Below are 13,547 nucleotides of genomic sequence, written 5' to 3'. Positions count from 1 at the left end.
GCGGCAAACAAATATACAATTTTATAACGGAATTCATAATAATTAATATCAAAAACTTCATTCCAAACTTTTAATATCTTGGCAAAAACATTGCAAATTTTCAGATTGTTCTTAGATTCGTATCCATACAACGGTTGCTTCGGTGCATTTACACTAAATTAATACCTTCTAGAGAGATCCGTTGATGTATTGGAGAAGCATGAAATTAACAGGTAAAATATTAGACTCTAATATCCAGCAGCTGTTGGTGGTAAGCAGGTGGCCCGTTCCAGAAAAACCACAAATTCGGACAATCAACTCTTTTCCGCATATTGAGCAAAAGAAAAAAATGAATTTTATGAAAAACTTACAGTGGTCTACCATCTTAGTGAATGCGAATGCCCAACTGCTTTGAAGAAAGTAAGTATAAGTACAAAGGAATGATCGTTATAGAAGAAAATAAAATCACATAACAATTTTAATATTTTCACAAGAACAATACCAACTGATCACATCTGATATAAAAGAAATTCTTATGTCTTAGGTAAATTATTAGACTTGTGCGGCTTGTCTATCTGTCTTGCTATCATTCCGAATGTTAGTATTAGTTGAATAGAAGAACAAAAATAAATAGTCACAACAGAACAATCCTTCTGGATTTTGATAATCATCACTGTTTTTCGATAGAAACGCGCAATTTCATTTGAGAGTCTTAAAATGCAAGGGCCCGAAGATACGCCCGAACTAAATGTGAAGGGACAAATCAGCATCGAAACGTTTAACTAACTGTATCATTATTGTGTATGTGAATGTATTCTCTTACGCAGGCATTCAGGATTTATTAATCGATTCAATTTATTTTGGGCAAACCATGAATACTTACAGCCTATAGTGAGTATATAAAAATCAATATAATGATTCGATAGAGAAATCAGTATTACACTATACTTCAAGGAACTCATGACGATCAAAAATAGCTGTGAACGTAGTCATTGGTGATTGATTCTCAAACCTGCCAGCTTTATAGCAAAACTAGCAAAGTACCATCTCTTGATAGATAGGGAAGAGGAAGCACGCGTCGAATTTTATAATTTTGATAAAAGCTTTGCATTAACGGTGTTTTTGTCGCACGCTATATTAAAACCTGATAAACAATATGAAATTGTTGTACGCTTTCGCAAAACTTACGATTTTTTCATTCCTAAATATAGGAAAAACAACAAAACAACAAAAGTAATTCGAAGAAGACTTTCCTCTTCTTAATAGAATAGAAAAAGAAAGTAAGTAAGAAAGTTATATTCGGTGGAATTGGTCGAATCTCGTACCCATCATCATGCTTTTCGCATTAAGTTCTTCTTTAAGTTCTTTATTTCGATACCCATATCGCTAACGTTATTAAGAAAAAATTAATAGCAGCGTATGGTAGACACTGCGATTTAACTTGGAATTAACCCATTTTTAGACAGATAATCTATCTTCATTTGACAAAATAGTTGAGTAGACAAAAATTTCCCATTTTTACACGTAAAGGGTAGAGTGGTTCCGAAAGCACATGTGGGCAATTTCAGACTTCTGATAAACAAGCAAAAAGCCACAAATTTTTGTTAAGAAAAACCGAGTTGCTTTCAGTTTATGCTCTGCTGCGGGCTTGTGGTCTGACCAATTCGGTCCATTTTCAATACCAAACTGCATCTAGAAACTTCCAATGTTTCTATTGTCGAGATATCTTTATTTTTGGCACCAGGAGAGTATCACCAACATACACCGCACAGTCGGACATATATGTCGAAATTAAGAAGCACGATTTTCTGTTTATTTTTCAAATTTTCTTTGCATAAGTTTTGCATATTTTTTTTGTCGTCTCTCTCTTTGTTTCTTTCAGTTTTTTTGTCACATTCTATGCCGAAAACGTAGTACAAATACGAGTGCATATTGAAAGTAACTGTGATGCCATCTCTATTACTAACCTCAAAATTTCTTAAAGTAAAATATAGTTTTTCTTAGCAATAAAAACAAATGGTATAAATGAAACAACACATTAAGCATTTTACTTGCAAAAATTCAGGAGAAATGAAAGATAAACGTAACATTTTTACAATTTTTCGTGATAATAAAAACAATTTCATACAGAGAGAGGAAAACGTATGAAAGAATAAATGTTAATACATGCATATATACTAGTGATACAGGCAATATATTGCATGCTTTTTGCAGTTGTTATGTATGCAAATTTTTTACTACTTTTTCTCTATATATCTTTTACTGCATTTTACAAAAAAAAAAAAAAAAAAAAAAAACAACTGCTCAATTTCTTCAAATTGTGAACAATAACAGAATTTTTATTCCATTCCATTCTATTATCGAAAAGAGCTAATGTATTAAGTTGTTTCAAAGAGAAATTTTATATTTTTAAAAATAAATTGTTGTGCGAACTTGAATGATTTATTAACGTAATAGTTGCAGCACTATTATATTCACTACTATATTTGATTACTTGCTCTCTGATTCGATCTGCTTTTTGTATGGGCAAGAAGTCTGTGAAAAAATATCTTGACATTACATCACACATTATCAAATGTTTACGAAGCATGTTTTTCACTAACTTTGTATGCATATGTATATATATCCGTACATAAATATACATATGTGCGTATGTGTAGTTGTACGAATTAATGCCAAATTTGGTAAAGCCACATATATAATTTCTCGCTGTGTCATCATCATCCTTGATATCAAATGAAATTAAAGTTTTCAAAGTTTTAGACACTTATGCCGTAGATGCTTCAATATTAATTTCAGTACAAATTTTTCTACAGGCTTATAAAAATATTTTCTTCCAATTAAAACAAAAAATGTACATTGTAAACATTTCTGTATATAAAATATATTATATATATATATATATATATATAATATACAATACTTTCGTACAGATATATCTCACGTAATTTGTGGAAATTTTTCTTATCTCGCATGATATATTGTTCAGAGCACTCTGCTTACTTATTTTACGGGACTTCTTTCTCAGAAAATATTCGAAGCCTATGCATCATAATATCTTCATTTCCAAGATAAGTTCAAACTCTTTCAGCTGACAAGGTTAGGTTATACCACAAACCAAAATTTAGAATATACTAAATTGATGACAACCTTTGAATATGTATTGGCTAAGAAAAATACCGCTATTCAAACTTAGCACAATTAATTTTTTTTTTCAAAGCATTTATTGGGTATTCTTCAGCTATTAAATAGGCGTGCACGTCAATTCTATAATACTTTTTTGGTAAAATTATGCTTATCAGAAAGATTAACAATCGAAATATTCGCCATTATCTTTTGCCTTTTATAAGGTAAAGGACAGATACGCTCACAGTAAAAACTTCGTGATTTCGAGATCAAATAGTCATCGATTAGTTTTCGCACATCTTCAAATTTGCAAAGCTGTTGATCTGCTAAATACGTCTGCTTAGATATAAATCAGTGTTAATCAGAAGAAGACAAGTCTGTTGATTAATCCTCGATTAGGCGAAAAGTTCCCAGCCAAATTTAAAGACCACTTTCTGCGTTGCTTTTGCTGAAGACGAATAGACGTGGGCAAAAACTGTTTGCACGAACTCTGACAAACCATTTTCTTATTGTTCTTAGCTGACCGCATTTTCACTCCAAGCCAATTTAATGACTTCCGTAACTTTTTCTCGAGAAGCATTAGGAATGGAAAAATTTTATCAATATTAGAACTTTTTCATAGTAAGTAGATTTTGTATAGGGGAATAAGGCTTCCAATAAAGCTTTTCCTTGAGCTAATATGTTTCAGTGCATTAAATTTCATTAGAAATAGCTTGCTCTAGCCAGAATTTGAGAAGCCGTTATCGAATTAAGTCGAAATGAAAATTGCAAGGAGTATTTATTTCATGGTAGAAAAATGAGTAAAATAATTTTTGTAATGGATGTAGTTGTTGGCTAAAGATATATGAACTATATTAGTGTATCTATTATATAAAAAAAAAATCTCGACATTTTTTGTTCAGTCATTCTTAAGGCATTTTCTACATGGCATAAGCAAAATGCAGAAAATATCACACGCATAGAAGAAATGCAGCCAATATAATATAGCTTTAGATAAATTCTACCTTTTCTCTACGTATCTATCTGTACAAAAAAAAGGTCACGTAGAAAAAATGACGCATTTCTAGAGATTCTCTACACTATCTTTAGTTATTTCCCATGTACGCATTTTCTACAAATTCTCCAATCATTATCTGCACGACTTAACGTAGAAAAATATGGCGAAAAATATAATACTTTAACTCTAATCCCATGCGATAAAAAAGTTTACCAAAATTTTTATACAGAAATTTCTCAATGGCGATTACTATCAAGCGAAACTTTTTTGTCTAGAAACATCTCTCGAAATATATTTCGCATGTAACAAACACTTTATAAATTATAAGATAACATTTCGCTAGCCACATCCACGCAATAAAATTATCATATTACAGATCAACGCATCCGATGTAAACAAATGCTATGAAAGAGAGTAAGAGAGCGAAAGAAAATGAAAGGAGCAAAATTACTGAATTCCGTACTGCAAGTATTCCTAACTATGGGTATTTTGATATTTATGCTTGTGAGTGCGTTTGTGTTTAGCGAGTAATATATATATGATCATAGGCAACATAAGCTTTAATTTTTGATTTTTCTGTGTTTGGCTGTCTATATTTAGTAGAGGATTCTTCTCTATGAGTAAACCTTACATGCTTTCTTTTTGCTTCTCATATGATATATGCGTTAGTACTAATGTGCAAGTATTTATTTTGTGCTGCGTTATTGTTGTCTTTGTTTTAATTTTCTTTTTGTTTTTTTCAGGTTTTTTTTTTTTAAAAGCACTTCAAAACATTACGTAACTTGTGAAGATTCGATAAACTACAGAGTCATATCAGAAGGGCTTTAACAGAATTCTCGTCCAAGCCAGAAGTAATAAGAATGAAAGAGCAAGCAATTGAGTGACTGTAAATGGTAGAGCGCCTTAAACTGATACTTAAGCAAGTCTATCAAAATAGCACCGTTTCAAACTTTTAAAACTACAAAATTGCTTATCAACCTGTTAAAACTTTATAGTTCAACTTTGTATTGTACATCATTTCGCCTAAGTTTGGATAGAAATTTATTACTTCCAAGTAACGGCAATTGCTTGTACTCCATATAAGATTAAAGCTGACAAGTAATACTGGATCCTTTCACCACGCAAAAGTTCAATACGTTGAAATAACGGTGAAGTCTTGCATTGGTAAAGGCAATGAATGAGTGAATGTAAACTCCTCTGTCATTCATTATTTCCACTTATGAGGTAAAAGTTGCTCTCTTGCAAAAGACAAAAATCATGTAATATCTCTTTAGCTGCTTTCTAAGCGCATAGTGTTTGTTTACATATCTGCCCTGGCTTTTGGCGTTGAGATTTTCCTGAAAATTGAGATGAAACACAATACCCCGTCTTGGTAGATATACGCACATATACGAAATTTGATTTTTGAGTGTACCAGTAATGGATTTGAGACACAAACCCAGCAACATGGCATGGTCAGGGATAGCTTGCAATATCGAAAAGAAGGCGTATTATGCGTAACGAATACACTCAAACATAATTTAACTTTCCTCTTGTTAAACTTCATAGAGTATATATACTAGGCTCATTCAATAGCCTTCTTTCACAAAATGTTTAATGTGTACAATCGATTATTTCTTCTCAGATGCAAGTCAACTAACATTAATAAATTTGATGAAGCAAAGTTAGAATCACGTTTTTTGTATATCTTAAACGAAAAAAGGAAAACGTTATCTCCAAGATAGAACCAGATATATGAAAAAAATATATATGGAAAAATTTATGTAAAAAAATTTTTGAATAAAATTCAGATAAAGAAAAAAAAAGTTTCATCTAAAATCAAACTTATTAACTAATTAACTAAGACAAGAAGATAAATGTTATTTATCTGAAGCTTTCGATCAACCGAACGCCATAATCATTATTTACGTTATGATTAACACTTGACGTTTTGCTTCTACCTACTACTACTGATATCGCCAAAGTCACAAAAGAACTAATATTTGTCGCAAGGATTCCTGACTCGATTACCATGGTTAAAAAAATTTGTCCACATGCATGCCCACAATGTAGAAGAAAACCTCGAAATAGCATCACCACATTTTCCATATTTTCGTCTATAACTTTTGATTCCGTGAAAATATTTCCAAAAACTTATGGACGACATTAATTATTAGCGCTGCCGCTGTACATTAAGTCTAATATCTTAATTATTTCCCCTCTTTATTAAACATTGAAGAGTCATTTTACCAAAAATTAATTGGAAGCCTTACATTATATAAAAACCATGAAGACAATAAACAGTGAGATGCTAGTCTAAAGCATCCACATAAACTCAGTTATCGCACAGTTTCGCTGCTTCTCGTGCTAAACGGGATATAAATTTAATGAGTAGCCAGCCGAGTAGGCAAAGGATCGCGTCAGTGACCGCGGAAGTAACTCTCACGTTTCGTATTATCTAAGTTATCCGATACTTTTTAAAATAAATATATAAACAGTAAATATATATTATTTTGTGTTTGGTCCAAACTGAGAAAACTTGCAAAAATGTCTCATTCAGCTCTCTTCAGGAATTGAGGATGAAACGGTGAAGCTCAGCTCATAACCAATATAAATCCTTCGAATAATCCCTTGCCAAAGTAATGACCGCTCTATGGAAATGTATATAAAATGTGCGTATACCAGTATTAGAACCGCAATGAGTGTAAAATGGTAAATAAATGCTTACACCGAACATGACGGTAATTCTAGCAAATACTCGGGTAAGAGCTTCTCAAAGCTATATTTGCAGGAGATCGAAAGTTATAGATCCATTTTTTAAAAAATTTTCGATACTTTTCGAGGTCGTTTTAGTTTTTTCTACATTATATCCTTGTATGCGAACAGATCACGGCCACATTCTAACCACGTGCTCCTAATCGATCAGAGAAGGTTTGTGCTAATTTCAGCTTCCTGTCTTTATTTTTGCGGGTGGGACGATTCACAGAAGTTACCTTTCAGATTGACGGATTTCAATAAAAAAAACGTATACCGTGTCTAGAAATAGCATATAGAGCACGCGTCACACGTAAGAAGAGTAAACGGAATGGAGCGGATTTAGTATTCGAAAGAAAGAAAAAACATTTGATAATGTCGATTCTAGCTCGGTATAAGAGTAATTGTCAAGTCATATTCGACAGGTGAGTGCAAAGAATTAAATTTTACACAACAGCGGTGACTAAATCGCCGTTTGCTTCTAGACAAAAACTCTTAGCTCGGGCAATATTACTTTCTCGCGCTCAATTCGAAAGCAACGCAATAAATAATATAAACACCTTTCGAGATTTCCACCACTTTCAATGGTACCATTCTTGTATTGACAATAAGCAAGGAATGGATGTTTGCTTACATAGCCTCAATATTCCAGATGTCCTTTGAGCATAAAATTCGTATTCTGCCCAAAAGGTGGAGACAGTAAATTACTTCAAAGAAAATAATTTATAGGATTTATTTTCATACTTAGCCTAGTATAGCACTCGCAATCATATTTGATTTGAAAATATTTTTATTTTCTTTTTGTCTGCAGAATATTATTATTGCTACTGTAAATTGCTGTTCTTCCTGCAACATATCCTTCTTTCTTTTTCTAATAATTTTTCTTCATTTGAGAATTTTTATTATATTTATTTATTTATTTATTTATTTATTTTGAGTCCTTCTATTTTCTTCGCAACTGCAATCAATTTGGTGACTTTTGAAACACAACAGAGAAACGATAACAACATATAAGAATAAATGACATATAACAATAAACGATGATAACAACGTGTAACAATAAATGACATATAACAATAAACGATGATAACAACGTATAAAAAAATGCTTTTTATAAAAATAATGCGTTTTTTTTTTTTTTTTTTCGTCAAAATATTTTGAAGTCATAACATTCACAGCATATACTAGTAAAAGCCAGTCGATAAAAGAGTTTATCTTAGACGTTATTTCGAGCGTTACCGACACGCAGATAAGGCTGTTGTCAACAAGTTATTGCAGTGTTTTTTGGTGCTAAACCAACTTGTATGGAAAAATCATTACAGAGTACATTAGGCCCACCATTTTTTATTAGGAATGACGGAATGTTTTGTAATAATGTACATATAGGTAAATATAATACAAGTTCAAAAAAAAAAAAAAAAAATTGGTTCAACATTCAATTTGTAATGATTTGTTTTTGTTTAACAAAATATGCTACAACTGTAAGCTATTGATTTATAGTTTGTCATAAAAAAAATTAAGTAGGAATAGATGGTCGATAACATTGATTTAAAAATTTTTAATATCCTTCTTGGGAAAGATACATGTTTCATTGATAGAGCCCCATTATTATTCAAGGAATACAGTTTTCGATTCCACTTAAAAAGAAAATTTGGATTAAACAAAAACACAATAATTGTTAATTTAATTAAATTTCCAAAGATGCTGTCAAATCCGAAGCGGAAACATCTAACGTTTCACGTTTTAAGTCAAGCAACCAAACTGAAGCGTTTCGCAAACAGTCTAGCAATAGCAGGTGATATCGACGTAGCAGAAGAATCGGTAACTCTCAATATTCTCGATGCAGGTTTCTTAAAGTGCTGTAAAAAATATATCATTGCGGGTGACATGCATACATACCGTGTCCACCGCCTATATCTAGCCAAAATTAAACTTCAACCCATGTTTTTTGGGCGGCAACTACCAAACATTGTGTTGGGACGGTCGAGTGAGTACTGTGAAAAGCTTAGACGCTCATGGGCGAGAGGGCGCGTCTATCATTTTCGATACCATTCAGCGTCACCGTAATGTTAACTATATTGTGTTTTCATGTAGCTAGAGCAAGTTTTCCATAGAGATAAGAAAGATAGTTGATTTTTTTATTTCTTCCACGCACTTACCTTGGGAGTTTCCCACATAAAAGGCAACCCACTTTCTTACCACGTCGGTTTCTAATCGCGAGCGATCACTTTTGAAACATACTACTTGCAGTGCTTTTACGCAAAGATCCAAATATTTCCACTTTCATGTTGACTATACGCAAACATTATTTTATTCTCCTTTCCCCTTTTGTCTGACCATCATTGTTACCCCATTTACACTGTACATTCACTCAAATAAAATAACAAATCGTAGCATCAATAATAGAACAACTTTTGAGCAGAATTCAAGTTAATTAATTCATCAACATAGTCTTCTTCAAGAATGCCCAAAGCTTCTCTGACATTTCTATCCCTTTTTGTAGAACACTTTGTCTCACCCTTACCAGTGCTGGCTGATCATTTCTTCATTGGAGCCATAACTTCTTTCGATGAGCATATTCTTGAAATTCGATATCGGTTCGATTGATAGCGCGCTCGGTAAGATCTTCGCCTAAACAGCTCCACAAAGCGCTCTGAATGATCAGCACTTTTGTTGGAAAGCGACACTTTTCATGGAAAGTAGTAAACACAGAACCTTGGCACACTATAAAGATATCATCTATCTCCCGCAACTTCACTTTTCGGTTTTCCAAAACGGTTTTACGCACTTTTTTTATGTTCTTTCGAACAACTACCGAAATCGAGGAACGGGAGCGTTTAGGATCACGGATGGCCAGACCACTTTCAAGCTAACGGTGATTATAAACATCGGTTCTCTCATCATAAATGACTATTTAAGCAATAAATGGAATTTAGATTTAGACAGATAAAAGAGCTTTCTCCTGGAGGTAGGAAGAAAAGACGGAAAATTATATTTATCGAGCAAAAACGGAATCCTGTTAATGACAATAGACATTAGAGTTGAGAGCAAAACACTCCGTTCGGTGATTCGGGGCGATGCTCTGTCTAACGTGATTTACGGATCAGAAAGTGCATGAGATTACAACTAATACCTGTAACGAACATTTTAATTTAGCTAATTAAATAGGGCATGATTGCGTCCGTAAATTTTCTTTTCGTTTCGGTCTCTTTTTAAAAGTAACAAAGAATTGAGCTTAATAGAGAAGTACGCCAATAAAATTCAATTCGACTTTTGCCAGTATGAGCTGACATGTAAGTAAGCATTCCAGATTAGTATAATCACTGTTGACTGCGGCGAAGCTTGTACTCAAATCAAAGAAAATCTCCCCATTTCTGTCATTTAAAAGAGACAGCCGCGCGTGAGACATAATGATTTTTACTTGTCCGGCCTTATGGCTAAATTTATATGACTTTTTGCAAGACAAATTCCAACAAGTGTTTATTCGCAGGACTAACTAATCTCGGGAAGAGCTTGAACTGAGAGTTGCCTGCATGCAGGTTTCAATACAAATCTTTTTCCAAGAGTGCCTAAAACCGTCTTGTGAAGATAGAAGACATGCATACAGGGTGTCGCAATAGGTCTCTGATGTTTTTTATTATTAGAGAAGGATATAGGGATTTCAACTTCACCATAGTGCGATGACATTTCTCTGCAATCCGCCAAATTCTGTTTTTTTTTTTTTTCTTTTCTGTTTGATTGCTACTATGATTTGTATATGAATATTTACGTTTTTCCAATTCAAATAACTAGTCCGTCCTGTTTATATCTTTTTCTCTCAAGTTGATTCTGCATTAATTCCGTATCTATCTCATCCATTATAGACTGAAAGAAATGTCTAAGGCATGTTAAGTCTTGCCGCAGCAACTGTCAAGTAATCATAGGTTTTTGTAAATTGCGATAACAAAGAGCCAGCATTGCCTTTGCAAAGTTCAAAACTATTTGACAAGCTTCAATACTGCAAAAAAAAAAAAGAAGAAAATTGAATGCGCTTGAGATGAAAGTGCGGTCAATGGAAAGCGGTTAGATAGAAATTATTTAGAAGGGTTAAAAACTGTTGATAATTTCACGAATTATCTTTTTCTTGCATCAGTTCAAGATTTCAATTAAGCTCTCTTTCCTTTAGGTAACTGCAGTTATTTATGATATTCGACAGAGTTCTGAACTCATTCAGGCAAATGAAAACTTGAAAGAATCTAAAATCAAGCTAACCTTAAATTGAGTGGGAGTACTCATGTACTCTATGTACATGTAAACGTATTTTAGACTAAGAAAATGAAAAATGAAAATATTTACAAAATAAATCGTTTGATGATGGATTCCATCATCAGCCAAGCTTCGAAATGTCCAAATAGCACACGCATAACAGTAAACAGTAGCGTTACAAATCAAAGCACCTGAACTAGTCAAAGATATAAAGCACAAAGATATTAAAAAAAATAAATAAAAAAATAAAATAAAATAAAATAAAATGAAATAAAATAAAATATGAAACAAAAGACACCGCCATCCATTGCGCAAAGTCAAAACAGTTAATTTATATCATGTAGCGACTAGCGACTACTGGTCTTACTAATTTTTTTTCTTTTTTGCATTTGTCTTTTACGGTCAGCAGACGACGGTGAATGTGCGTTAAATAATTTTACAAATGTGCAAGCGCGCGTTTGTATGCATGTACGTACCGGTTCATTTAAATATTAAAATATATGAATTAATATATGTGCACATACACTCACGATAAGCAACGAAATTCAGAGAACCCTATCTAATCGAAAAATAATGCGTGTATTTGTTTGTCTCTTACTTCTACCACAATTTTAAAACGAATTCATTTTAATATTTTTTTTAATATTAATATGAATTAAAAGCTTTAAATTCTCACATATTTTACATTTACTTGACGAGTACAATCTTATCAACGTTTATATATGTATTTATTGTTGAAGTCGTACTGATTGATTATTCAATTTTTCCGAAGCTTCGTCCCAATGATCCTGTCAACGATGCATAAATTACGAATGAAGAAAACTGAGATAAGAGAGATATTCGGTAAATAATTCTAACTAAGCAAATGCTAGACTGAGCAAGTGCTAGATTGTAAGCAAAGTGACGCGGAATAATTCAAAACAAATTTTACAAAGTTTTTCTTCTAAAGACTTGACAAATGTTTTACTTATTTAGTTAGTAGATGAGTATCGCGACTAATTTATATACATTTTTATTTACATATATATAGTAATGCGAGTACTTATATTTCAGTATAGATACTAATATTGGCACTATCGCCATTGAAACCATAATGGATGTACTTATGCCATAGTTTATATACGAATATCGTAGCGTATGAGTACTTAGACGATAATAATAATAAAAATTGATTAATATTAACGGTTTTCCTTACAATATATATATATATATATATATATATATATTATATATATATTTATAAGACAATGTGTCTCTGATAGACAACTCTATCAAACTATTGTTGATAATGACTGCAGTGTGTAAGCAAAAGGAATGAAATGCTTAATATACTTAATATCATAGGTCGTCTTCATTTCAAATTGAAATAATAGAAGCCGAAGCATAACAAAAACTCGATTCAAATTATAATCCTCTCAAATCGTTAATAGTTTGCCGACAGGTACGACTTTTTCTTTCTTTGTTTAAATTTTGTTTTAATTTCGAAGCGATGAAACCGATTCAAATGAATATCAATTTGATTTAATTTGTGAAATGCTAAATATTTTGCTTATTAATTTATTATTGTTTATACGTGATAATGCACGAACGCTAAAGACAAAACTCTTTTTTAAACATATATACATTTTAAATTAGCATAAATTTTTATTACCGATTTTACGACTATTTCTTTCATCTCGTCTTTTTGTCTCTTAATGATCTCAAGCGCTTTTAAATTTCGGTAGCACTTTATTTAACAAAAAAAAAAAAAAAAAAAACAAAAAAAATAAATATATAAATAAACATACACATATAAAAAGAAAATAAAAATTCATACAATATTCATGTGAATCTTTGAAATGTTTTTTTTTTTTTTTTTTTTTTTTTTTTTTTTTTTTTTTTTTTTTTTGTGTTATTTGTAACGAACATTTGTTGAAAAATTCCGACAACAAATCGAAGAGATATCTGTTCAAAAATTTTGAGCGCCTTTTTTATTGTAATTTTAATTAAGATTTATTATGAATCTGATAATAGTTCGTAAAAATCCAAATCAAAAGTAATTACTGGTCTGGTTTGATCTTCAAATAATAGTTTCATTTATTTTTATTGCGTTTTAATTTTCAAGACAACATATTTAAATTTCAAATATAACCATAATAAAAGGGGAACAGCAACTGAACTGGATTCAATAAGATTATAGCTCAATATCTTCATGATTATTTTCTTCATAATTTATTTAAATTAAAGAAATAAATAATTAAATAAATTCTTCTTTGTATGGCATATAAAAAATAAAAAAAAAAATTAAAATTAATTAAAGCATTAGCATCTGTGACGATTTAATCTATTTTGAGGAAAATAAATGAATAATTTCTCCATCTAGCCTCAATAATTTATATATAGACAGGCGTCGCCCGCTTAGCACGGTTTCGATGCAATACGAAATATCTTCTTTTTTGCGAAAGTGGGTCTATGTTTACCAAGGATA

The sequence above is a fragment of the Glossina fuscipes genome, unplaced genomic scaffold, assembly GCF_014805625.2.
Source record: "Glossina fuscipes isolate IAEA_lab_2018 unplaced genomic scaffold, Yale_Gfus_2 1, whole genome shotgun sequence".
Classification (NCBI taxonomy): domain Eukaryota; kingdom Metazoa; phylum Arthropoda; class Insecta; order Diptera; family Glossinidae; genus Glossina; species Glossina fuscipes.
This window is presented reverse-complemented; position numbering follows the sequence as displayed.